Raw genomic sequence first — 27,066 nt, forward strand, 5'->3', positions numbered from 1 at the left:
TTATGAGGTCCAGGTTTATATACATCACCAAATCCCACGTTCCCACTCCCCGTCCGGGGGCGAATTTAAGCTAATATATGAAATGGTTATTTAGTACCACATTGGATCAGAATAGCAAACTTCGCTCTCGCCCGTCCCATTTTATGAATTCACATACCTACCTCTCAAATGTACAGATTTTAGAAGAACGTCCAGATTTTTGCCTTATGTTTTTGGTCTGTGTTTCATGAAAGGACAACCGTACCCACTGACTCAAAAAATATGTTGAGTTCATCATGGTTTGGTGTTTCCAACATTTTACCACCACTCTGGGACTATAACTTTTTAGATATTTTTATACACAATTTCTGACCACATGGGGTCTGGCATCTTGAAATAAGTCTGACTGTTTGATCTGCCTCTAAGTATCCCAGAATGCATTGTTTGTCTCAAAAAAATTGCATCAGATCTGACACGTTTTCCCTAAAGCTCCTGTTGTGTTATAGTCACCGACCTACTTTTGGTTAAAATTGTATCCTTTTTCAATGACTTCTTCAAACACAAGCAGTGCAAATCCTACAGAACAGAACTGAAAAGTGCATTTTATTGCTCTTTCTTCCTAGAAATGCTAACTTGATTTATTTTGTGAAGGCTGAAATCTAGTTCTTCAAGGTATCTCCCCTCCCCCTTCACACCTAGCTTCCCTAGCTCTTAAAGAGCTATGGGTAATTTGACCCATTATCTGCATGTGATTGACAGCTCACAGCAGGTGACCAGACTAATGTACTGCTTGCTTTTCGGCCTTTCCTTCCTTACAGTGGGAGACTTTTTTGTTGCACTGCTGTCAAATTTAGAACCAAGCTCCATAACACTGGGAATAATCACTGTTTTGCAAAGCATCAAACTTCCACTTATTTTTCCTTCCTGTTTGGTTAAATAGCTAACAAATGATGCACTATAAACACTAAATATTTCACATACTTGCATGACAGCATGCTTTTTTAAGTGGTAATTTAAGAAAAATTACGGTATTGCATACTTCTTGCAATCTGATGTAGTGTTGTCAATTAACTGTGACAGACATCTGCTTCTTATGGAATAACATGTAATTAATGTCTATGCATGGTCACTGGAAATTTATGCTCTTAGTTTTTCCAGCTGTTACTGTGTTTCTGCCTGTACTTTGTCACATATCGGTAGGGCTCTTCAGAAAAGTGAGATTGTAGTTTGACATTTTTGCTAGGTTATGAGTGGGTTGGGCAAGGCAGCTCTAACATTACAATGAGGGAGGTCCACTGGTTGTTCTATACAGCATGCAAATCAGGCAGGGATTATATCACTTTGGGGGAGGAAACGTCCCGGTAGCCAGAGCAAGAGCTCTGGCAGATGTGACATCATTATTTCAGAGCCAGCTAGAGGTTTTTCAACTTGGCTTTCAAAGTGAAAGTAAAACAGCACGGAAAGGTAGGAAGCCTAACAGGGAAAACAGTTGAGTGGATTAGTTTTTAAAGCTGCATGGGTGATTTTCGAGGCTGTATCAACGTATAGGGACTAAAAGAGACAGCAGGTTGAGCAATCTGCTCTAATATCCCTTTGTTGTCCTTTAAGTTGTGGTTTTCTGGCAAATTAGTGGCAAATCATTAAAGATTGAAGTTAGAAAATAATGACAGACATTTGAGTTACAAATGTTATACCCTTCAGAAAATTCATGCTAATGCAAAGCCTGTTATTCTATCAACTTTCTAAGTCTGTAAGAACAATATTTAAAAATTGTCCCTATTTTTGGGCCTTTGTCCCCCTTGTATTTATAACTTTGTTCAGATTCCTTGCTCTAAGAGGCTGAGAGGTAAGAGACAGTCATGTCCTTAGATAACAAGTAATAGTTCTTAAAGAAGTAAACCAACAAAAAAGTAATGATAGTAAATAAATATTTAATCTAGTAATGCAAATATATCTTATTCATTTTTGTATTTATTAATATATTCATTGACTGGAATATAACAATTCATTCAGAATATGAAGAAGTACCTCTCAGCTGTCAGGATTTTCACAGAATGTCCAGATTTTTGCTTCATAGTTTTGGTCTGTTCCTCATAAAATTTGTGTTTTTTCTGGATTTTTGTGGCAAATCAGTGATGACTGGATTTGCTAAATAATGGCAGGTATTTGAAGTTCAGACTTCTTATCCTTCAGAAAATGCATTGCAACACAAGACCTTTTATTCTTGCAACTTTCTACATTTATAAGAGCAATATTTAAAATTTGTCCATGTTTTTGGTCTTTGTCCCCCATTATTTTTGGCTTTGTCCAGATTTTTTTGCCAAAACCTTGTGAGCTGTGTGAGGTAGGGACACTTAACTGTTTAGATTTTTGCACAATGTCAGCATTTTCACCTCATATTTTTGGTCTTTTCCTCATAAACCTTGTGGTGTTCTAACAAATTACTGAGGGTTGAAGTCACTAAATAGTAACATACATTAGAGTTTCAAACCTCGTATCCTTCAGAAAATGCATGCTAACAGCAAATGTTGTTATTCTATGCAGCTTGAGGTATGAAGGTAGGAGGTAGTGGTAGTGAGCCTATGGTCCAATGAAGGCTAGAGGGCCCAAATTGGCGTGGCTTCTTCCACTCTTTTAGGAGTGTGAGGACAGATTTTTTCAAGTGTTGTTCCCCCCCAGGCATCACACTAAGCACCACTAAGCAGATGCATTGCTCTGCCTCCCCTCATCTGACTGACTTAATAGTTCAGTCAGCTCAGCCGCAGGTTGGAGGTGCAGATACCTAATTTGTTAAACCTCACTTTATTTTACTGCCATGAATCCTGAAGTAAGTCCTGCTCCTGACTCATGAGCCACAACCCCTCCTCTCTGTACTTCTCTACTGTCCAGATTTTCACAGAATTTACAGATTTTTGCCTCATATTTTGGGTCTGTTCCTTATACAATGTGTGGTTTTCTGGATTTTTGTGCCAAACCAGTACTGACTGAAGTCAGTAAATAATGGCAGGCATTTGAGTTTCAAGCTTTATATCCTTCAGAAAATTCATGGCAACACAACACCTTTTATTCTAGCAACTTTCTAAGTTTCTAAGAACGATATTTAAAGTTTGCCTGTATTTTGGGGGCTTTGTCCCCCTATTATTTTTGTCTTTGTCCAGATTATTTTGTGCTAAGAGATTGAGAGCTATGCTTCTACAGTGTAAAAAGTGCCACTTTGCCAGCCAGGTTGCCTGCAGCATCCATCAAGTTATTGAGTTTGCCCAGATGAACGAAACAGATATTACTGAGGACTTAGTAAGGAACTTAAGGTAAGTCACTCACAGTCACACTCAGTCACTCTGAGCAGTGGAGAGTAGTGAACCCATGGCTGGCAATTGGCCAGTTTGTCATCGTATGTGTGAATGGCCAATACAGAGTGAATGAATGACTACCTGCAAGAGAGCACTGGAAACTGTCCCTTAGTCTCTTAGTAGCAATATACGTTTGACTACAGATCCTTAAGAAAAAAAAACATGGTAACACTAATCCTGTTATTTCAGCAAGTTTCTAATTTAATAAGAGCAGTATTTAAAGTTTTTCCTCCATTTTTAGACCTTTGTCCCACCACTACTTTACACATTTCCAGATTTATTGCACTAAGAGGCTGAAATGTATCAGAGCATACCTGTCCTGTCCTGATTTTGACCCAAATCTTATCCTTGCCTAAATCCGTCATAAGACTGATGGTTATTGGAGAAAAGATGATGAATTACTTATAGTAAATAATGACAATAATTTGAGTTATAGGGTTCTTTTACTACAGAAAAGTGTACGTTAGCTCAAATTCTCTTATTCTGTCACTGGGTCAACAACATTAATAATACTAATGCTTTAAGAGTGTTCATTGTCACCGGTTGTCTCTGATTATTTCTGTATTTAAAATATACCTTTCTCTCCTCGTCCTACAAGTTTTATAATATTCATTCATATGACTTTTTTAATACTCCTTCATGTGATATTTTAAATTATGTTTTTTATGGATTATGTGTTTTATGGGATCTACTTTTAAACAAAAAAACCCTAAAATCATGAATTTCATATTACCGAGACCACAATTCTGAATTCTTATAACAGTGGAACATTAAAATGCTGAGTGTTATTAAAGTGAAACTTAAAATGCTGATGTACAGAATACCTACAACAATGCAGGAAGTAGTACTTAAGTCTTTGTAAATACAGGTATGTCTGTTTAAATTTTTGTACTAAATGTCTAAACAAAAATGGCGGATGTTTCATATGACGCTCCTGGCAGTACTGGAAGTATGCACACTACATTAAGGTCATAAAAAGGTATATGCCCTTTTCCCCACTGTAGTGCGATCCTGGAGTTGGTATATATAGTTGAGGGGGTATAGCCCTCCAGCAAGGTGGGTTTTAGATAGTACTGTCTGCAGAACAAAGGTAACTACATAGTTATTGAATCTGTGAAATATGTAAGAAGTGTTTTGAAAATGTGAATAGTGTGTTAATTTGAAGATGACTTCTAAGATTATGAATCACATTTTAATTTGAAGAATTTGCAGTTCATTCATGTAGAAACAGTCGTTGTCCTTTGAAGTGTCCTGAACTGTCCCTAATTGTTTCAGGTGACTGGCTAATGACGTTTGGGGAATAGGTGGTGAACTAAATAATGACATAACACTATTACAGTTATAGACTTTTTTGCTTCAGAAAATGTATATCAATTCACTTTTATTATTCAGTCAGCATTTCAAATTAATAGTAGTAATATTTTAAAAGTATGTGCGATTGCCCCTTATAATTTCTGGATTTGTCTCTGATTTGTTGAGAAGCGAGCTATAGATGGTGACTATCTGATGACTATTGGAGAAAAGGTGGTGAATGAATTACACTCTGTAATGACACTAGTACAGGCTTGTTTTACTTCAGAAAACATAAATTGATTTATTAATCTGTCAGTGTCTCAAGTTAATAGAAGTAATATTTTATGTGCCCCTGATTGTCTGGACTGTTCCTTAATTTTTTCTGGATTTCACCCAATTTGTTGAGATTGATGTTTTATGGTAATTGGTGCGAGACAGCCATATAGTAGGATATTGGTATTGTGGGGGCATGATGGGGGATATGATGAGTTCATGACAGGGGGGCCCCTGTCCATTGTCTTGCTTAGGGCCCCATACGACCTTGATCTGGATCTAGTAGTGACTAAACTGATTAAAAATGCAGTGTCTAAGTTGAATAAAAAATTACAGATGGTAAAGCATAACAGAGAAGTTTACATCAAATTATCATGGATCTCTGCTAACCTAGACCTAGATGTTTTATCCAGTGACTGAATTTCTGGAATTTGTTAGTTTCTTCATTAAATACTCTGTAGATTCTTCATCCCTGATCCCCCCTTTTTTTTACTTCTTCTGGCTTTTCCTGGTTAGGGGTCGCCACAGCGGATCACCTGTCCACTCATTATTGGCAATGGAGTTTTACAGTTCCAGGTTGCCAGCCTGGCACCCAACCTTCCACAGAAGGCACACACATGCACACAATCACACCTAGGGCCAATTTAGAGTGTCCAGTCCGCCTACAGCATGTCTTTGGGATGTGGGAGGAAACCTGAGCACCCGGAGGAAACCCACACGACCACAGGGAGGACATGCAGACTCTGCACAGAAGGAACCCCAGCCGAGGATTGAACCACAGAACCTCTTGCTGTGAGGTGGCAATGCTAACCACTGCACCACCGCGGCCACCCTATCCCACCCTTTTTTTGCTAGTGTAAGTAATTTGTATATCTATATCTATATCTATATCTATATATATATATATATATATATATATATATATATATATATATATATTGGCTACTTGGTTGACTAGTGCCTTTTTGTTGTTGTTTTATTTTTTTTTTATACTTATTAAAATAAATAAATAAAACAAAAAGAACTGCTTTGAGTTTTTTTATTTTCTTATAAAAAGGTGTGGGTTTAAGGAGAAAGGGGATGGTGGTACCTTCCTTCTATGGAACAGTAACAACTTATTTAAATAGTTTTATTGAAACCTGTTTGCCTGTTCACGCACTCTGTTAGGGAGAAGCGGATTCTACTTGAAATTTGAGACACCTCTAGTGATGCAAGAAGCACTATTAGGAATTTGGCGTTGAATGAAGATGCTGATGCTAACTGACACTGATGTGGTGAGGCATGTAATGTCAGTAGTGCCACCCAATTAGGAATGCAAAAAATGCAAGAGAGACCATGTGACACAGCTGACTGCTCTTCTCAGAGCTACTTCCTTTTCTCAGTCCATCGCTGGAATGGTCCCTTCTCTGGGGATAGTACTGGGGGTACAGAGATAAAAATGGAGCAGTAGATGTAACTGAGGATCATCTGGGGTTATGCAGTTGGAGCCAAAAAATAAAAAGCTTTACTGAGTTAAGCAAGATGTTCGCAAATGTATTGAACACAGTGGGAATTATTAGCAAACACTGCAGATATTTATTGAACACAGTGGGAATTCTTACCAAACACTGCACATATTTATTGAACACACTGGGAATTATTAGCAAACACTGCACATATTTATTGAACACAGTTTCTTAGCAAACACTGCACATATTTATTGAACACAGTGGGAATTCTTAGCAAACACTGCACATATTTATTGAACACAGTGGGAATTCTTAGCAAACACTGCACATATTTATTGAACACAGTGGGAGTTAGCAATATTTATTGAACACAGTGGGAATTATTAACAAACACTGCACATATTTATTGAACACAATGGGAATTATTAGCAAACACTGCTTATTAGCAAACACTGCACATATTTATTGAACACAGTGGGAACAGTTTACACACCCTTACATATCAGCAAAATTCCTGCACAACTGAACTGTTTATTTGAAGACCAAAACATGTGCAACTTTAAGAATGTAATAATTGTCTTTTTATATTTCTCTAAGTTATACTTGGTGGGGACTTGTTTGCTTTTAAACTATACTTGCTTACATGTTTAAACTGCTTGGAACATTATCATTAATTGTCTTTTTTACTAATCTGAAGATTACATGTAACTAGCATGTTTGATTCTTTAAACAGTAGTGGACTTTATTAATATCATGTTTTATTAAAAAGTGAGATATAATCAGGGGCATGGCCTGGGGCTGCCGCCCACCTTTTCAGATGTCCAAAACAGGCTATATGGGCTGTGGCCTGATATATGACATTACAGTGAGTGTGGCAGACATTGACAACACAGAGAATGAGACCAAGACTATACTGTGCAGTAACTCTGGAGGAAATAACTGACTTAAAGAAAAGGTCTGGACACCTATCCACCACCCCCAGAAACCTTGAAAATCTAGATGCTCTGTGTAGAACAGAGCATGTGTTGTGAGTTTAAGAAGCATTTCAGAGTAAGGGCATGTGCTTATAAATAGAGAACACATGCAGGCAGCACTGCCATTTTGAGTGAACAGCCAGAGTGTTAACATATATGAGTGCAGTAGTCAGTCTGTTTATAAGTTTATTTAAGTTTAAGTATCTAAGCCTCAATCCTGATGTGTTTGTCTGTAATAAAGCTGCTTGAACCAAACCCACAACTTTGTTTTATCCTGACTGGACTAGCGACATGGTGTCAGAAGCAGGATGTCTGAATGACATGGTGTTAGGAGTGGCATATCTGAATGACACGGTGCTGAAACCCAAAATGTCTGAGCAACAAGAAACCAGATTCCTTGCCCCAACCTGCTGAAATGATTGAAAAGGTCAGAAATGAATTTCAGGTAATTAAAACTCGCATAGATGATTTATTTTGTAAAGAAAATGATACAAAGCATTTGCAAAGCACAAAATGCATTATTAATCAAATGAAAAGCACAAAATGCATTGTTGATTAAACAAAATGCTCAAACCATAGTATTTGATAAAATTATTCAAAATAGTTATGAGAGGGTTTAGCATTACTTCTGATTTGCATAACAAGCATGTTAAAAGTAAAATGAGCACAAGAAAAGTATAACGAGATTAATAGAAGTCAAATGAGCATAACAAGTACAATTAAAGGGCAAAATGAGCATGGAAAAGCAAAGCAACTGCATTGTTTTAGTAAACAACCACGTGTTTTGATATAGGCTACTATTTCACATTGACTACAGCTATTCAAAGTATAACTAGAGTTGTTTGAAGTATCTGAGTGTGCAAAATTTTTGCAGTGTGTGCTTTATTACAGTACAATTATTTCAAAGAGTTTACTGTGTGCGAAGTACAGTTATTTCACAAAGTGCAGTCAGAATACAGTCATTTTGAGAAGTTTCTTGTGCTATGTACAGTTCATTCACAAAGGGCAGTCATTTTAAAGTGTTTCTTACACTGATAAGAGTGGTTTTGCAAAGTACGGTGATTTCGAAGTGTTCTTGTGCTACAGAGAATTATTTCTCAAAGTGCAGTTATTTTGAAAAGTCTGTTTTGCTATTGAGCATAATTGCAAGTTTCTGGCATAAATGATTGATGTATGTGTGTGTATGTACGTACATAATTCCAAGGGTCTTTATTACTGTGTGTTGGCATGGCAGAGGCATTTTGCAAACCCAGTCCGCTTGTGTTTAATCACAATATTGCAGAGAATTGGAGAGTATTTGAGCAGGAATACAATATTTTCATACAAGCAGCTTTTTCTGATAAAGATGCATGTATGAGGGCATTTATTTTGCTTAATCTAGTGGGGGTCAGAAGCCATTGAAAGAGAGCGTTCATTTGTGTATGCACCAGCAGTATATGCAGGAGACAGGGATAAACATCATATTGTTGTATAAGCTGAATCAAGGGAGGATCCTGAGTGCTTGAAACATAAATTTAGAGAAATTTGTAACCCCCAGACAAATATTACATTGGAGAGGCACTTATTTTATACAAGAGACCAAAAGCCAGGAGAGACGTTTGGAGCTTAAATTACTGACTTGAGAAACAAAGCTAAAATGTGCAGATTTGGTGATTTGAAAGATGAGTTGATAAAGGATAGATTTGTGTGTAGTGTTAATAAAGCTGCAGTGAGAAAGATTTTGCTTCAAGACAGTGATTTAATGTTAAGCAAAGCCATAGAGATTTGTCAAATACACAAGCTTACAGAAAGGCACACAGACATGCTTGCAAGTGATGAATGTGGTTTCAGCAGCCTCTAGAGCAAATGTAGACAGCATGCAGCACATGGCTAGTAGAAATTGGAATAAGCACATAGCAGCTGCAGCCCATGCTGGATTTCCAGAGACAGCCCATACCTTTCCAGCAAGTTCTAAGACTGGCTCAGTAAAACAGGCATGTGCAGTGCAGCACAAGGGTGAATCAGCAAAACCCAAGTCAGTCTCATTGTTAACTGTCATAATTGTGGTGCCAATCACGAGTCCAAAAGAGAAAAGTGCTTAGAATTTGGTCAGCAATGCCACAAGTGTAAACAATGGAACCACTTTCAAAAGCTTTGTAAATCAAGCAAGCCTCATTCATTTATTAAGAAAGGTCACTCAAAAAATCAAGTTGATTAAATAGAAAGCTGCAGCTCTATTTTCTATGTAGATGGTGTATCAGTGGTCATTGGAAAGGCTAATGCATTAGATGTTTTGGCTTAAAATGAAGTGTTTTGTACTGTCCCGATTAATGGTAAACCCACAGAGCTCAACATGGACACTTTTTCAAAGTGCAAATGTTATGTCAGCAGAAGATCTGGTGAACAACTTAATTTGGCCAATTGTGCAAAGCTTGTTGCTTATGGAGGTGAAGCGATTCAAGCCAAAGGCTCAGTAGTACTTTCATACTATTCAGTGGGGAACAGTTACAGCTTGCAATTTTATGTAGTCAAAAGACCTGCACAGTCATTATTAGGTCTCAGAGGCAGTTTAAAAATGAAACTTCTTTCTTTTACCAAAGAAGTCCATCATGTAACCACATTTCCACAACCAGTTTCACAGATACTAATTTCTTAGAGTATGTTGATATTTTCGAAGACAACTAGGTAAACTTCCAGTCATGTGTTCCATGAAGTTATACCCAGAGGTCAGTCCAGTGGTCACACCAGTGAGAAGAGTCCTAATAACTATGCAGGACTGAGTCAAAGTCCACTTAGATAAAATGGTGCAGCATGTGATTTGTCCAGTTACAGAACCAACTGAATGGGTGTCTTCCATGGTAGTCGCTCATAAGAAAAGCTCAGATGAAATCAGAAAATGTGTTGACCCAAGAGACTTAAACAAACCATTAAAGAGACCACACCATCCTATGGGTACAATCGAGGAAGTTGCTACCCTCATGCCAAATGCCACTGTTTTTTCTGTCTTAGTTGCAAAGAGTTCATTTTGGCAAGTAATGCTTGATCACAAATCTTCACTACTGACTACATTCAGTAAGCCATTTGGTAGATACAGATTTCTCAGAATGCCTTTTGGAATAAATTCTGCCAGTGAAGTCTTTCAGGGTGCAATGGAGCAAATTTTTTCAGGCTATCTGTGTGCTATAATAGTAGATGATTTACTAGTTGGAGGCAATGGTGAAGAAGAGCATGACAGAAACCCCAGGAAAGTCATGCAAAGAGCACATGAAGTGAATCTAAAGCTCAGTCCTCTGAATGTAAATTCAGGTTACCAGAAGTTTCTTATGTCAGTCATTTATTTACCAGTTCAGGCTTACGACCAGATCCTTCCAAATAAATAGCCATTCTTGAGATGCCACCTCCAGACAATGTCCAAGCCTTATGGCATTTTCCTGGTATGGTTAACTATTTGGGCAAGATTATACCAAACTTCAGTGAATTATCAGTGCCCTTAAGAGAGCAGACACTCAAAAATGTTACCTGGTCATGGTTGAAACAGCACCAGAGAGCATTTTATGACCTGAAGCAGAAAATTGCATATCCACCAACGTTAAGCTACTATGATGTCCACAAACCAAATACAATCAAGACAATAGTGTTAAAAACTGCAACAATGAATATCGAGTAAACACTATTAGATGCCTGAAGGAAGACACACACTCAGTAAGCTATAATACGACCTGTTTTAATAGACAGTAACACTCCAATAAACGGACAGATTGAAAATGACAAACGGATCAAGCGCTTTCATCCACCCAACATGTGGACGTTATCAGAATCAATAATCCAATTACCAAAGGCTAATTTATACTTTTTTTGGCGCCACTACAGAGAAACCATTTAATAAAATTTAAAAAGATACAACCTACGTATTGCCAAAGTGTTACATTATTTGCATTCAGATCTATTGCACTAAAAACCATTAGTAAATTAATAATAAAAAGTCTAATAGATTGTACTCCTACCCTTTCAACTGATCCATAAATAATCATTTTCATAAAAATATAAACAGATGTAAAATATAAAATAAAAATAAATACACATACTATGATAGTGTAAAATATGTGTATGTGTAAAAATATATAAAACTGATGTCCTATGGAAATGTTTTAGTTTTATTCATATGCTATACATAGAATTAGATTAAAATATCAATTATGTGCTTATAAAAGGCCTTAAAATGACCTAGAATAATTATTACACGTCTACAGCAGTTGCTAGATATATACTGTTAATGTTTCTATGTCCAAAAACTGCATTAATAGAATTCATAATATTATATATCCTAGAATTATTCTTCCTGTACCTACCAATTATTTCTATTGTAATGATGTAAAAAGCTATGTCCTTTCATTTAATATACAGTCACATAATAAAGATAATATAGATAATATATATACGTATGAACATATGCAAGTCTACCCCTACTGTAACTTTTGTAAGATGGGTTTGATAGTAATATAATCATTTAATCCCGGTGTAGTGGATGCGTCAGTTAAAATTTGCCATCTCACTTCTTTCTCAGCCAAATGTATTTTTATATTTCCTCCTCTACTGTTCATTTTTATTTGTTCTAAGATGGTAAATTTGAATCTGTGGCTATTATCTGTAGCCTCTATATGTCGATAGAGTGTGTTCGTACTATCTTTTTGTCTGATAGCATATAAATGGTCATAAATACGTCTCTTGAACATTCGTTCAGTTTTCCCAATGTAAAAGCTGGTGCAAACTGAACATTTGGCCATATATATAATATATTTAGTGTTGCAATTTCCTCTCCTAGAGGTGATTCTGGTCCTGTTAATGTTCTCTAAGATGATCCCTTCTTCTTCTAGTATAACTTGACAATATCTACAACATCCACATTTTCTTGTTCCCTTATACTGTGTACTCTTGCATTCTACACTATTGTTCCTCTCAAACAAATGAAAGGGCATAGCTTTGGGTCCTCTCCTGTTTGGTATCTACTTCTCTAAAGTGCAGGCCAACACAGAAGGTCTTTGGCTAACAAAGTTTGCAGATGACTGCAAACTAGGAGCCATAATCGAAACTCCTAACAATGTGGACAAACTACAAAAGGGCCTCACTGAGACAGATACCTGGTGTCAAAGCCATGGCCTGAAGCTCAGTGCCAAAAAGTGTATTGCCATCCCCTTTGGTAAAAACTCTGTACCCATGAACTACCACATAGCTGGTAGTTTACTTAATGTCAAAAATGTGATAAGAGACCTTGGGACACAGGTGGACAGTAGCCTCTCCTTTGATAATCACATCACCACAGTGGTCAGGAAATCCTTCTAAGTGGCTCATCTCATCACAAAAGGATTCTCATCCAGAAAAAAAGAGGTCATTGTTCCCCTCTACTCATCTCTCATTAGACCCATTATAGAGTACAACGCCCCTTTTGGTATGTACCTCACAAGACATCTACAACAACTGGAAAGACCACAGAAATACCTCACAAAGAGGATTACTGGCCTCAAACAGATGCCCTATGCAGACCGTCTAAAAAAACTACAGCTTTACTCCATCGCATATCGCCTACTCAGAGGTGATCTCTGCCTAACATACAAAGCTATGTCAAACCCAGAGCTGTTGGACATGCTCCACTTAAAGAAATCCCAATCCCTCTGAGCTACACGCTCTAGGGACCTAAACCTTGTCACCACAATAAACAGAACATGCTGGAGGGATAGATTCCTGTCCCAGAGACTTCCCATACTCTGGAACAGACTACCTATCTATGTCAAACAGAGCTCCTCATTAGCACTCTTCAAGAAAAATCTTGATGATTGGATGGGAAATTCACCCCGAGGATCACTTCTGTGGCTCTGCTCAACAGGGGAACAGGAAAATAATTTTCTTGGGTGGCGAAAGCCAGGGTACATTTTTTGGCTAGGCTTGTATGGGCCCTAGGGCCGACAGCCTAGTACCTACCTATGAACCTATGAACCTATTACAATAGAAATAATCGGTAGGTACAGGAAGAATAATTCTAGGATATATAATATCATGGATTATATTAATGCAGTTTTTGGACATAGAAACATTAACAGTATATATCTAGCAACTGCTGTAGACATGTGTAATAATTATTCCAGGTCATTTTAAGGCATTTTATAAGCACATAATTGATATTTTAATCTAATTCTATGTATAGCATATGAATAAAACAAAAACATTTCCATAGGACATCAATTTTATATATTTTTACACATACACATATTTTACACTATCATAGTATGTGTATTTATTTTTATTTAATATTATTTTACATCTGTTTATATTTTTATGAAAATTATTATTTATGGATCAGTTGAAAGGGCAGGAGTACAATCTATTAGACTTTTTATTATTAATGTACTAATGGTTTTTAGTGCAATAGATCTGAATGCATATAATGTAACACTTTGGCAACATGTAGGTTGTATCTTTTTAAATTTTATTAAATGGTTTCTCTGTAGTGGCGCCAAAGAAAGTATAAATTAGCCTTTGGTAATTGGATTATTGATTCTGATGAAGTCCACATGCTGGGTGGATGAAAGCGCATGATCCATTTGTCATTTTCAATCTGTCCGTTTATTGGAGTGTTATTGTCTATTAAAACAGGTCGTATTGTAGCTTACTGAGTGTGTCTTCCTTCAGGCACCTAATAGTGTTTACTCGATATATGTCCACAAACCAGTAATTCTTTTCTGTAATGCTTCAAAGTTCAGTCTTGGTGCAGTTATTCATCAAGAGGGTAGACTAGTAGCCTATGCGTGTAGAACTCTTACCCAAACTGAGATGCAGTATGCTCAGTTTGAGAAGGAACTTTTGGCAATTGTGTTCACATGTTCAAAGTTCCATGATTATATTAATGGCCGAGCTATCCAGATTGAGACTGATCATCAACCTCTAGTCACTATTTTAAAGAAACCTATGCATACAGCTCCAGCAAGACTACAAAGAATGATGCTCAAATTGCAAAAGTACAAATTCAAAATGGTCTATACAAAAGGCACACTTCTTTATCTGGCTGATACCTTATCCAGATCACCCAGAAATACCACAGAAAAGTTGATGCAGAGAACTTTGACATCAGTGTCACAGACATGCATAATTTTTCTACCATAAGACCTGATGAGCTCAGAGATCATACAAAGACTGATCCAATTTTGCAAAAGCTCAACCATTTCATCAATGTTGGATTGCCATCAAAGCAATCTTGTGTGCCAACAGAAGTGCAACCTTATTTTCCTTACAGAGATGAGATGTTGAGCAAAGATGGTATCATTTTCCAAGGTCCTAAAGTTGTTGTTCCTACTTCCTTACAACATGAGTACATCCAGATTTTGCATCGTGGTCACCCAGGTTTTGAAGCTAGCAAAAGAAGGGCAAGAGGACTAGTATTTTGGCCTTCTCTGTCAAAAGATATTGATAGAGTACTTTCATCCTGTTCAGTATGCAATAGTACTAAACCACATTTGCAAAAAGAGCCACTTTAGCTAAGCCAGATTCCTGAACTACCTTGGTCAACAGTAGCCACTGACATATTTGAGTGGAATAGTCAGCATTACTTAGTGTTGGTAGACTCTTATTCGAGCTGGTTCGAGATTGATTTGCTACCTAACCTAACGTCCAGTACTATCATTACTAAGTTGAAACATCATTTCACAGTCAATGGTAGTCCACACAAAGTTATTTCTGACAACGGTGCCCAGTTTACCAGTCAGCTGTTTCAGAAATTTGCAAAACAGTGGGACTTTATCCATGTTACCAGTAGGCCTGAGTGCCCACAGTCAAACGGCCTAGCTAAACGTGCAGTACAAAGTGCAAAGCAATGACTAGAGAGGTCAAAGTGTGAGAATACTGATGTTTTCTTGAATTTGCTTAATCTCAGAAATATACCCCATGACAATTTACTTAGCTCACCTGCTCAGAGACTTCTGTCTATGCAAACAAGAACAACCTTGCCTAGCAGTTCCAGTTTATTGGTGCCTAATACTAAAAACACCAGAGCAATCAATGCCCAACTATTCAAAAAGCGTTCATTCCAGAAGTCCAGCTTTGATAAAATGAGCAGATTTCTTTATTCATTGAAAGAAGGAGAGATAGTGAGGATACAGACAGCAAAAGGTTTTCATCAAATTGGTCAAGTGAGAGGTGTATGTGCCGAGCCAAGATCTTAGTGGAATCTGAGGGTATAGAATACAGAAGAAATCGCAGGCATCTTCTTCTGGTGTCTTAATTGATATTGCAGCATAGTACCTGTGATAGGCTTTAGATCTTAGAGTAATCCAGACAATGTTCTTGTTGAAGGACATATCTCAGTACCTATTCCCATTCCTGAGGATGTCCCAGATGTCCCTGTTGCTAAACCCAGTCTTAAGTTTTATGTCACATGATAAGGTCGTATTTCCAGACAGTGTAAAATATACAGCAACCTGGACATGATTGTTTCACTTGTAATTGATTCTGTATAATTATATGTCAAAGGATTATTTCTGTACAATTGTATGTCAATGATTATTGTCATTATTACTGTGCATGATTTATTGCTCAAAGAAGTAGGATGTAGAGCAGAGTGTGTGTTGTGACTTTAGGAAGCATTTTAAAGTGAGAGCACGTGAGTATAAACAGAGAGCATGTGCAGGCAGCAGTGCCATTTTGAGAGAACAGCCGGAGTGTTAACATGCATGAGTGCAGTAGTCAGTCTGTTTATAAGTTTATTTAAGTTTAAGTTACTAAGCCTTAATCCTGATGTATTTGTATGTAATAAAGCTGCTTGAAGTGAACACACAACTGTTTGTCTGTTTTATCCTGACTGGACGAGTGACACTCTGTAGTTCATTAGAGCTTTTTTCATCCTTACAATTCATGTATGTGTAGGGTCTGTTGTAACTTGTGACAGAGCAAAATGCTACAACATCTCTAAATGAGAAATTTGTCTTCTTTTAAAATGACACGCTAGAAGAACTTTGCTATCATATCATATCATATCTTATTGTGATTAATGTAACTGTATCCCCCTTCCTTATCTGCCTCTGACTCTTAAATAAGGGATTGTATGAGTAATGTCATTAGACATCATACCAGAAAATGGCAGCACGTGTTGTCATAAAATTGTACACGGGTATCAAAAGAAATATGGGTAGCTTCTGAAGACAGTACAATGCATTAACATGTTACCAAATGACTCTGATTAAACTATGGGCATTATTGTTGAGATTCCAAGATGGCTGTGCTCTGAAGCATGTTACCAAATGACTCTGATTAAACTATGGGCATTATTGTCGAGATTCCAGGATGGCTGTGCTCTGAAGCATGTTACCAAACAACTCTGATTAAACTATGGGCATTATTGTCGAGATTCCAAGATGGCTGTGCTCTGAAGCATGTTACCAAATGACTCTGATTAAACTATGGGCATTATTGTTGAGATTCCAAGATGGCTGTGCTCTGAAGCATGTTACCAAATGACTCTGATTAAACTATGGGCATTATTGTCAAGATTCCAAGATGGCTGTGCTCTGAAGCATGTTACCAAATGACTCTGATTAAACTATGGGCATTATTGTCGAGATTCCAGGATGGCTGTGCTCTGAAGCATGTTACCAAACAACTCTGATTAAACTATGGGCATTATTGTCGAGATTCCAAGATGGCTGTGCTCTGAAGCATGTTACCAAATGACTCTGATTAAACTATGGGCATTGTTGTCGAGATTCCAAGATGGCTGTGCTCTGAAGCATGTTACCAAACAACTCTGATTAAACTATGGGCATTATTGTCGAGATTCCAAGATGGCTGTGCTCTGAAGAGCAGACTATCCTAGTGTGAAAATAAAAAGAGAAGTAAAGGAGCCAGTGGAAGCTCTCCATCTGGGTAAAATTCAGTTCCTGGCGAGTCTGTATACTGCCTAGATGACAGCAAAGAAGAAATCTGGGGAAAATAACAGAAAATTAACTAGACAAGGAGAAGAAAAACCACTGGTGGGGAAGGGTACAGCTGTTCAGCAAAAAAAAAAAAAAAAAAAAAAAAAAAAAAGCTTTGGTACATAATATAGCTTCCAGTAATCAACAGGAAAATAAATCAAACACAGTAAAGTAAGAACGTTGGAAAGTAGAGAAGAAGCTTTCAATCGCTATTGGGCTGAGATGATAAAACTGCAGAAATCAGAGACTGAAATGAAGGAAAGGCTGACTAAATATGAAGCTTCCGAAGAAGAAATGCTTCAAAAATAGTAGAGTTAGAAGACAAAGCACATAGACAAAACCTGAGATTTTCTACTGTACCACAGAAACTGGAAGGAAAAGGCTGCATTCATTTTATGAAAGTATAAATAAGCTACTGGACTGATATTCCACAGCAAGATGACCATCAGTGGTAAAGCTGCAGATGCAGCGACATAAAAAAAACTGCTCCTGACAAAAATGAGGCAGAAGCGAAAAGTATTAATGATTCAAACACTAGAGTGTTTGTGGAAAATAATTAGTCACACCAGGCAGAAGAGAAACAAGTTAATCCCGGCTATCAGAGGATGTCAGGAGGCAAGTGCGGGACTCAAGTTGCTATATCCATCTGTTTTCTTAGAATATTTTTCTTCCAAGATCCAAGACATTTGGCAAGTAGAACAGGATAAGGAGGAAATAAAAAGTTTACCCACCAAAGAGTGAGCCAGCAAGCTGAAGGGGACTCTGATTCTCATTTCTCTAAAAAAAGCAGACTTTTGTCAGTAAAACCTTTTCTGTTGTTCCAAAGGAAAAATTATTGAGTGCCAGGAAAAAAAAAACGAATGAAAAAGAAAAATTCCAGGAGCTCACAAGAAAAATCAAAAGTACCTTAGACTTGAACAAGAGACAGGTGCTGGGTGTTCATGAGTGTGAGGGAGACCAGGAATAATGTGATACTAGGAAATAAATTGAAACATTCAGGAAATCCTTCTATGTGGCACACCTCATCACTAATGGCTTTTCTTCCAGAAAAAAGGAGGTCATTGTCCCACTGTACTCATCCCTCATTAGACCCCATTATAGAGTACAACTCCCCATTTGGTATGTACCTCACAAGACATTTGCAACAGCTGGAAAGGCCGCAGAAATATCTCACTAAAAAAATCACAGGCCTAAAGCAGATGCCCTATGCTGACCGTCTAAAAAAAGCTCCAGCTATACTCTGGCATATCGTCTACTTAGAGGCGATCTCTGCTTAATATTCAAGGCCATGTCAAACCCTGAGCTGTTGGACATGCTCCACTTAAAGAAATCCCAATCCCACAGAGCCACATGCTCCAGGGATCTAAACCTTGTCATCACAATGAACAAAACATGCTGGAGGAATAGGTTCCTGACCCAGTGACTCCCCATACCCTGGAACAGACTGCCATACATGTCAAGCAGAGTGCCTCCTTGGCCCTCTTCTAAAGGAACCTTGACAATTAGATGGGAGATAGGAGATTCTCCCCGGGGATCACATCAGTCACTCTGCTAGACAGGGGTCCAGGGAAGTAAATATTGTGGGGAGAAATATCCAGGGAATTGTTTGGCTAGGTTTGCATAGGCCCTAGGGTCGATAGCCTAGTACCAACCTATGAACCTATGAACATTGTAATGTGTTCATTCCATAAGATACAGTTTGAACATGAAAAGTATGCCTTTTTACATTTCTTCAAATCTTTTGGGTTTCTAATACCATGACAGGAATGGACCCCATTTCTAAGTCAAAGTATAATTAAAGTTCATGAAATTAGTATTGTTTCAATCTTTGATATCAGCCAGAAGTGCTCTCCACAACACCCACAATGTGCACAGTAATGACTCCTTCTGCAATTCGTATAGAGTAACATATCTAAATACGATTGTAGATTCTTTTTTATAAGACCTGTTGGTGCTACTACTATTGGAACTGTCTGGGTATCTTTCTTCCACATTGCTCTCATTTCTGCCTGCAAATCCTGATATTTTATGATTTTGTGTCTCTCTGTATTTAAGACACTGTAGTCCAGGGGTGTAGAAATTTCAATGATCAATGCTACTTTTGGCTTCTTTTCATGGACTACTACATCTGGTTTTCTTGCATCTATCTTTTGAACTGTTGGTAATGGGTGATCCCGTGTGATGTAGACTTCATCATTTTCTATGATACTTTGTGGCTCATGTTTCCAATGTTTTTCAGCTACTTCGGTATTATAATGTTTGCACAATCCCCAGTGCAACAGCCCTGCCACATTATTATGCCTTTCAGTATACAGTCCATCTGCCATTAGAATATCACAACCAGTTAACAAAGTGTGCGACTGTTTCCAATTCTGTTTTATAAAACCTAAATTTGTCTGTTTCTCCCACATGTTCAATGGACTTTGTAAACCAACATGTATGTAGCCCACTGTCTTGGGCCACCAATATTAACCTTTCATCTTTTGGTTTGAATTCGGCTCTCCTTAACCATTCCTGTGTTCAGTCCTGATCAACATGGGGTTCTTCCAGGAGTTTTCTATACTTGCAACTATATTTATGCATTTCACACATTTCTTCCTTGTCATCTGATCCTTCACTTTATATTCTTTCTTTTGTTTTTTTAGCACATTCAGTTGCTGCCTGATTTTTATCTACTTCTAGTTTGATTTCCATTCCCGCTTGACTCCAACATGCTTTTGCTAGACTAAGAAGGGAAGTCATCTTAGATTTATTCTCCTCATGTTTCAAAACTTTCATTATATTTGGGTCTTATGAGCTCAGCAGATATGTATGCAGCCTCACAATTGCAGATCTATACATATAATCAGTTTCAAGTAGGCCCATACCTCCTTCAGAATGAGGAATATATAATCTTGGTATGCACTGATTTTTTATAAATCATTTGAAGAGCATGAAGCATCCTTCTTGTTTTCCTGTCTAATCTATTCAACACCTTTTGGGGCCAGTCAGTCACTCCAAAACTGTAAGTTAGGACAGGAAGAGCAAATTGGTTTATAGCTTGACTTTTGTTCCGAGATGTTGACATTGTTTTCAGGATTACTTTAAGTATTCTAATATATTCCCTACTAAGTTTTATTCACATTTGTTTATGTTTTATTGTTGATCCTTCATCAATTCCCAAATATTTATATACTTACTCTTGCTCAAGTTCTTTTATATCACATTCTTGTTCCAGACTTATATCTCATTGGTGCTGCAGTTTTCCTGCTTTAAATGTTGCTTTTGCACATTTATCAAGACCAAATGACATTCTTATATCATCTGAAAAAAAAAAAATAAAGCACACTGCCAGCAAGTGGAAAACTCAATAAATCCACTTGTTGCACACAAAATAGCAACCACGATTAAAATCCACTTTATTTGCACACAATATCACAAAAAACAAAGAGGATTGAGCACTTTCTTCCCCTAACTGGGGATTTCATCAGAATCAACAACTCATTTCCTGAACATTTAATTTATACAATGGTCCTAATGACGTCACTAATTGATACAAGCTAATTTAAACACATCTTACACTAAATGCATATAAAATCAACTACTATAGTTTACTAAAACTTTAAAAAATCATATAAACGAATGTATTTCTCTGTTTTAACTTGCCATTATCCTAATACTCCCTTATTGGCCAAAATAGGCTGAAGAGCGATTACTTCATTTAACCCTGGGCTTTGACAGGCTTGCAGCCTTATCTGCCGTTTTGTCTCTCTTCATTCTATATAACATCTAAAATCTACCCCCCTGGGATTTGGTGATACCTTTTTTAAAACTCCAAATAAAAAAACTCCAAAAATAGAACATACTTTTGAGTATTTAAAAAGTGTGTTATTAATATTACATGTGGACATCTGGTAATAATGTTCGTAAATCTGTCTTCCCGACATAGAACGTGGGACAGGATTTACACATAGCCAGGTACACAACCCCTTTTGTCTGACAATTCCCCTTGCCAAACCAAACTTTTGTTTTCAATGTGTTACTTAGGACTGTGTTCTCTTTGTCAAAAATATGTTTACATTGTGAACATGTCCCACATTTTCTGGTGCCACATTTAAGGTTACCATGACCTCTTGACATTCCTTCAAACAACTTCTTTAAATTAGTACCAGTCTTGAATACAAAAGAGGGCTTAGTTCCTACAACAGACCATAAGGTAGGGTTGCTTTTCAAAATTGCCCAATTGTTCTCAACAATATTAATTACATCATGTGCCCTAGCTCAGTATGGAACCACTGTAGCTCATTCATATCTGTCACCTTCAACTTTTTCACTTACAGTTCCATTAGTATCTACAATGAAAGGGGTCCCTAAGAGGGCTTTATATTTTCCCCCCACTCTTTCCATACATATTCCATATTCTCATGTACTAATTTGTTTGGATAACCCCTTTCCAGGAACATATCAGCAACCTTTTTTAACTCTCCTTCCACTTCTTGCTTCCTGGAGGTCATCTGGGCTACTGAAACGAGTTGCCCCTTGATGATACTTTTCTTCTGGTGCTGGGGATGGTTGCTGGTGTACTCCAGATAAGAATTGCTGAAAGTGGGTTTCCTATAAACTTTTGATTTAAACCCTGCTTTTCCTTTTTCAATAAGTGTGTCCAAGTAGTTAATGCCATTGTTGTTACTCGTATGGGTGAATCTCAAAAAAATAGAAGTTTGATTCAAAAACTCAACAAATTCCTTGACCATACTTGCTGTACCAGACCAAAGAATAAAAATGTCATCCAAAAAAACGCATGTAAAGTTTTATATATTTATAAAACTCACTCTTGAATACATTGTTATTCTCCCCATTCCAACAAAACTAAATTTGCGTATATAGGGGCGCAGGAAGCACCCATATCAACCCCTCTACATTGCTTAAAATATTCACCCTCAAACATTATGTAGTTGTAATCAAGAACAGTTCCCATGAATTCCAGAATCAACTCTATCTTATCATTGGAATAGGTGGTATTTTTCCAAATACTTTCTTCAAACAGTTCCATACCTTCATCCCTAGGGATGGAGGTGAGCAAATCAACCACGTCTATAAGTTTTCAAACCCCTCCCTGGTACTATTGGTCTGAAACTCAGGTTTTCTAACACTTTGTGTGTTTTTGGGATCCCAAACATGGTCACAACTACCGGATCTTTAACTTTTAAGAAATTGTAAGTACTGGGCAAAATCCTTTCATCTAATAAATATTCTTTAAGAAAGTGGTCTATTCGACAGTAGCTAATGTTAACTTCATTGAGAGATGCGAGGGCATAAGTAGTAGTGTCATTCAATAGTTCAAAAATTTCCTGTAAATATTGAATTTTATCAAAGATAACCATGCCTCATTTTATTTTATTTATTTTATTTTACACTTGTTGACCGGGCTAGTCTAACTGGATATATGTCCATTTTCAGTAGAGGCCCGGGGAGATGAGCTCCAAAACAGACATGAACAGACAAGATCAATAATGTTACAAAAAAAAAAAAAAAAACAGACATAGATGAAATATTTCTACACATTTCATAAAAACTATTTACAATATTTAGAGCTAATTATTTACATATACTAGTAGCTAATACAGCTTCAAATTTCTGCATATGTACTTTCAAGTTGCACTAAAGCACAGTAATTAGAAGAGTGAGTGGAGTTAGTAAAGATACTAGAAGTAGTAATGATTGTTTAGTCGGGTTACTACAAGGACAAAGCCAGTGTGTTTTTTTTTGTTTTTGTTTTTTGTTTGAAGAGTGATAAGGAAGAAGGGAAGTAAGTTCTCTAGGTAGAAGGTTCCACTTTTTCCCAACTGTATTTGAGAACAGAGAGTCTCCTGCTATGTTGCTAGCCTTATTGATGTTAATTAGTAGTTTATTTGATGAACGCAAGGCGTTAAGATTTCTATAAGACGTAATGAGGTCTAGGAGTATTGGAGTGTTGTTAGGTTGGTAAAGGATCTTATGGGCAGTAGTAAGCTGGTTGATTTGCAGCTGATTTTGTAGTTCAAGCCACCCGAGCTGTTTGAGATTATGACAGTGATGGGTTCTGAAAGGTTTACCAGTGGCAAATCTGGCTATGCTGTTATAGGAGGTAGCTAGTTTGAGAAGATTATTTTTGGAAAGGTTGGTATATATTGGTGAGGCATAGAGAGGAGTAGAGATTAGATGGGAGTGGGCAATGGTAGTTCTTGCTGTTGGTGTTAAGAAGGGTTTAATTTTATACAGGGAGCCCATTTTTCTGTTAACTGATTTTATAATGTTGTTAATATGGGTATCAAAGTTAAGGTTGTTGTCTATTGTAATCCCTAGTAGTTTGGTAGTAGTCTGGTGATATGAGGGTGCCATGTTTAGAGATTACTGAGAAGTCTATTGGTATTGACCTGCGAGTAGGAGTAAATAGCAGGAGTTTAGGTTTTTTTTGGGATTCAAAAGGAGGCACCACTTTGAAAACCATGTCTCAACTATGTTAAATACCTTCTGGGTTTGGGATTGCAGTTCAGATGCAGATTTGGCTGTACAGATTAATGTCGAATCATCTGCATATTGCATACAACTTACATTGGGAATAGCTATGTAGAGATCATTAATGAAAATTGAAAATAAGAGAGGACCTGGAATGGAGCCCTGGGGTACACCCAGTGTGACTGGCAGGTGAGATGATAGTTTATTCTCCCAGAGCACTGCCTGTTGCCTGTTGCTGAGGTAGGAAGTGAACCATTTTACAGATAGATAATCTAGGGAAAGTGATTTGAGAAGATAAATAAGCAATGAGCGGTTTACCATGTCAAAGGCCTTAGACAGATCATTGAAAAGAGCTGAAGAGAGTGTGTCGTTATTGCGGAATCTATTAATGGTGCCAGTAAAGGATAAGAGGGCAGTAGTGGTACTATGATACAGCTTAAAGCCATGTTGGCATTTGGCTAGCATGTTGTGTTGAGTGAGATAGCCTGTGAGTTGATGATGAATGCATTTTTCCATTATTTTTGCTAGGGGAGATAGAAAGGCTATGGGCCGATAGTTTGAATAGTCATTGGAGTTACCACCTTTGTGTAGGGGGATGATGTGCAATATTTTCCAGATGGCAGGGATGGAACCTTCCTTAATGGTTCTATTTATAAGGATGGCAATAGGATAAGCTACTGCTTTAGTTGCTTTTTGCAGATATTCGGCAGGAATCAGGTCAGCGGAAGGGGTACAAGGCTTAAGTTTAGCTAGGAGTTTGAAAATGAAATTAGTAGAGATGGGTTGTAGTAGGAAGGTAGGAAGTGTGCTAGTCATAGGGGTTTGTAGGCTGGAAGTGTCAGGGGGTAGCTGACTGGCTAAAGATTGGATGGTTTCTGTGAAGAAGGAGTTAAAGTTATTTGCAGTTTGGAAGGGAGTGTCATAATTAGCTCCTATAGGAGTTGGCATACTGGAGTGTCCTGGGTAAAGGAGTTTATTAATACTTGCCCAGAATCATTGAGGGTTATTTTGGTGTGTTTTCTGTATTTTACAGTAAAATTTTTTTTGTCTAAAAGTATAGATTTTTTAGCTGTGTTTCTCAGTTTTCTAAATGTTGGTTGATCAGATGTACTTTTAGTAGTTCGCCACTTAGTCCAGGCTTTGTTTTGGAGTAGGATTTTATGCCTGGTATCTTTGGAGAGCCATGGGGCTGGTTTTGCCCTGATTCTTATTTTACGTTTGGGTGCATGCTGGTCTAGGATAGTTACGAATTTAGAGTTAAATTATTGGACAGCCTCTTCTAATGGGAGAGTTTTTAGATTAGTCCAATCACAGGCACCAAGTTCACTTTGGAATAGAGTTTGGTTAAATTATTTGTTGGAACGTATAGTCCTGCATGCTGTTGGGTGAGAGATATCTACTCTTTGCCTGATTATATAGGTCAAGCAGTGGTCACTTATATTGTTAGGGAAAATACCTTCTCTATAAGTTTGGTGATGATTATTAATGAGTATCCAATCTAAGGTGCTCTCTTTTTGGTTTGGTTTGTTAATTCTGATTGGGGAGGTGATGGTCTGAGAGAAGCCATGAAGGTTAATGTGTGAAGTGGGATGCTCAGTACTGATACATTTCCAGTCAATATTGACATCACCAAGGATTATAGTTTCCTGTGGGAAAGTTACTGAGACTCAGCTAAGAATATCTTCCAAGGAGTTAACATTATTTCCAGGTGGTAGATAGATACAGATGATATTTATGGATTTACTAGAATTTAGCTAAATCTTTGAAATGAGGATTTCTGCATTACTATCTTTAGGTGGGTTATAGGGTGAGGTGGTAACTTGTAGCCCATCCTTGAAAAGAATAGCTACTCCACCTCCTTTTTTGTTTATATGATTGTGTCTCAATATATTATATCCTGGTGGGATAATTCCATTATCTTGACTTTGGGTCTTCATCATGTCTGATGAAGTTTAACATAGCCTTAAACGAAAGCGCTTACGGAGTGTGATATTGTTTCTGAATAAAGTGTTTTTTTCATCATTAATAACATACTTGAGCATTCAGCTATTGGAGTTCAGTTCTATTTGCCTTTTTTCGCATAAAATGATAGCTTCCCATGCATTTGTGAAGAGCCATTTCATGCATTTGTAAAACTATAACTCTTTTATCTCTACCAGGAGAGCCCATCAGTTGGACATGGTCTGTCTACAGGTGCAGACAAATAATCAAGGAATGAATGAGTCATGAACCATAAGGTGTATGAGAAACACTATATTTAGCACTTAAAGTGACATGGCAAGCAGTTTAGTTAAAATAAACAAAGTCTGACAAATTGAAAGGAATACTTTTCCAAGTGAATGAATTCCTAGCATCATTTAGTATAAAATGCAATAATCTAGGTTATTAATTTATGAATAGCTAGTGCACTTTTTCATAAGGCTAAAATCAGTTAACTGAAAGAATACAGTTTGTTTTCTCACAGCTGGGGAGTTAGAGTTAGGACAAGAATGAATGGTGTCACTGCAACAGGAAACATGGGCTTTAACATATACAGCATGATTAAACACAGCTTTTCATAAGTAAAGCTTGTGGATGTAGTTGTCTAGGGAAACTGAGAGGTATATAGTTTTTTGGTGTTTTTTGTGAGTTAAAGGGAGCTGGGGTTAAAAATGAAAAATTTTTGTTTCTCACGTTTTCTTTTTATTAATTTTTGAAATGAAAGGTCTGGAAAAACGTGACACAGGTTCAAACAGATGAGAAACCAAACCTGTAAATAATATCAGCCTGCCATATATTAATGTGTTCATGTAAGTTGCAAGTGGGAAACATATTTAAAAAAACTGTCATGTAGAATATGTGAAGGTAATAGTTTCTTATCTGCCTTAAGAGTTACATCACGGAATGTAAATGACATGGTAGGTTTGGAGAAGAACCAAAGAAGTTTGAATTATATTACTAAGTGTAGAATGCAAGTAGCAGTATTGCAGGAGATGTGCTTGGACATAAACAAATTTGTGAATTTAACAAAGAAAGTATTTCAGAATGGAGATTCATCAGAGTATCAATGACAAAGAAAAAAGGGGGTAATAATACTGATTGTGAGGGTGCTCCAGTAGTGATAGAAGATAAGAAAGGCAATAATGGTAAATGTGTTGTAATAAAGTGTTATTGGCAGGGAAGGAGGACTATACTGGCATGCATTTATACTCCACCTAAAACTAATTTTAAATAGCTTAAGAAAATTATGGGATAAATAAATCATTTTTAGCAGTAATATTATTCATGGGTGGGGACTAGAACCTGATCTACAGTAGTAAGGATGTATCATCGGCTTAGAAGGAAAATATAGCAAATG

This window comes from Protopterus annectens, chromosome 10.part0 (genome assembly GCF_019279795.1).
Source record: "Protopterus annectens isolate FY-2018-M chromosome 10.part0, PAN1.0, whole genome shotgun sequence".
NCBI lineage: Eukaryota > Metazoa > Chordata > Ceratodontiformes > Protopteridae > Protopterus > Protopterus annectens.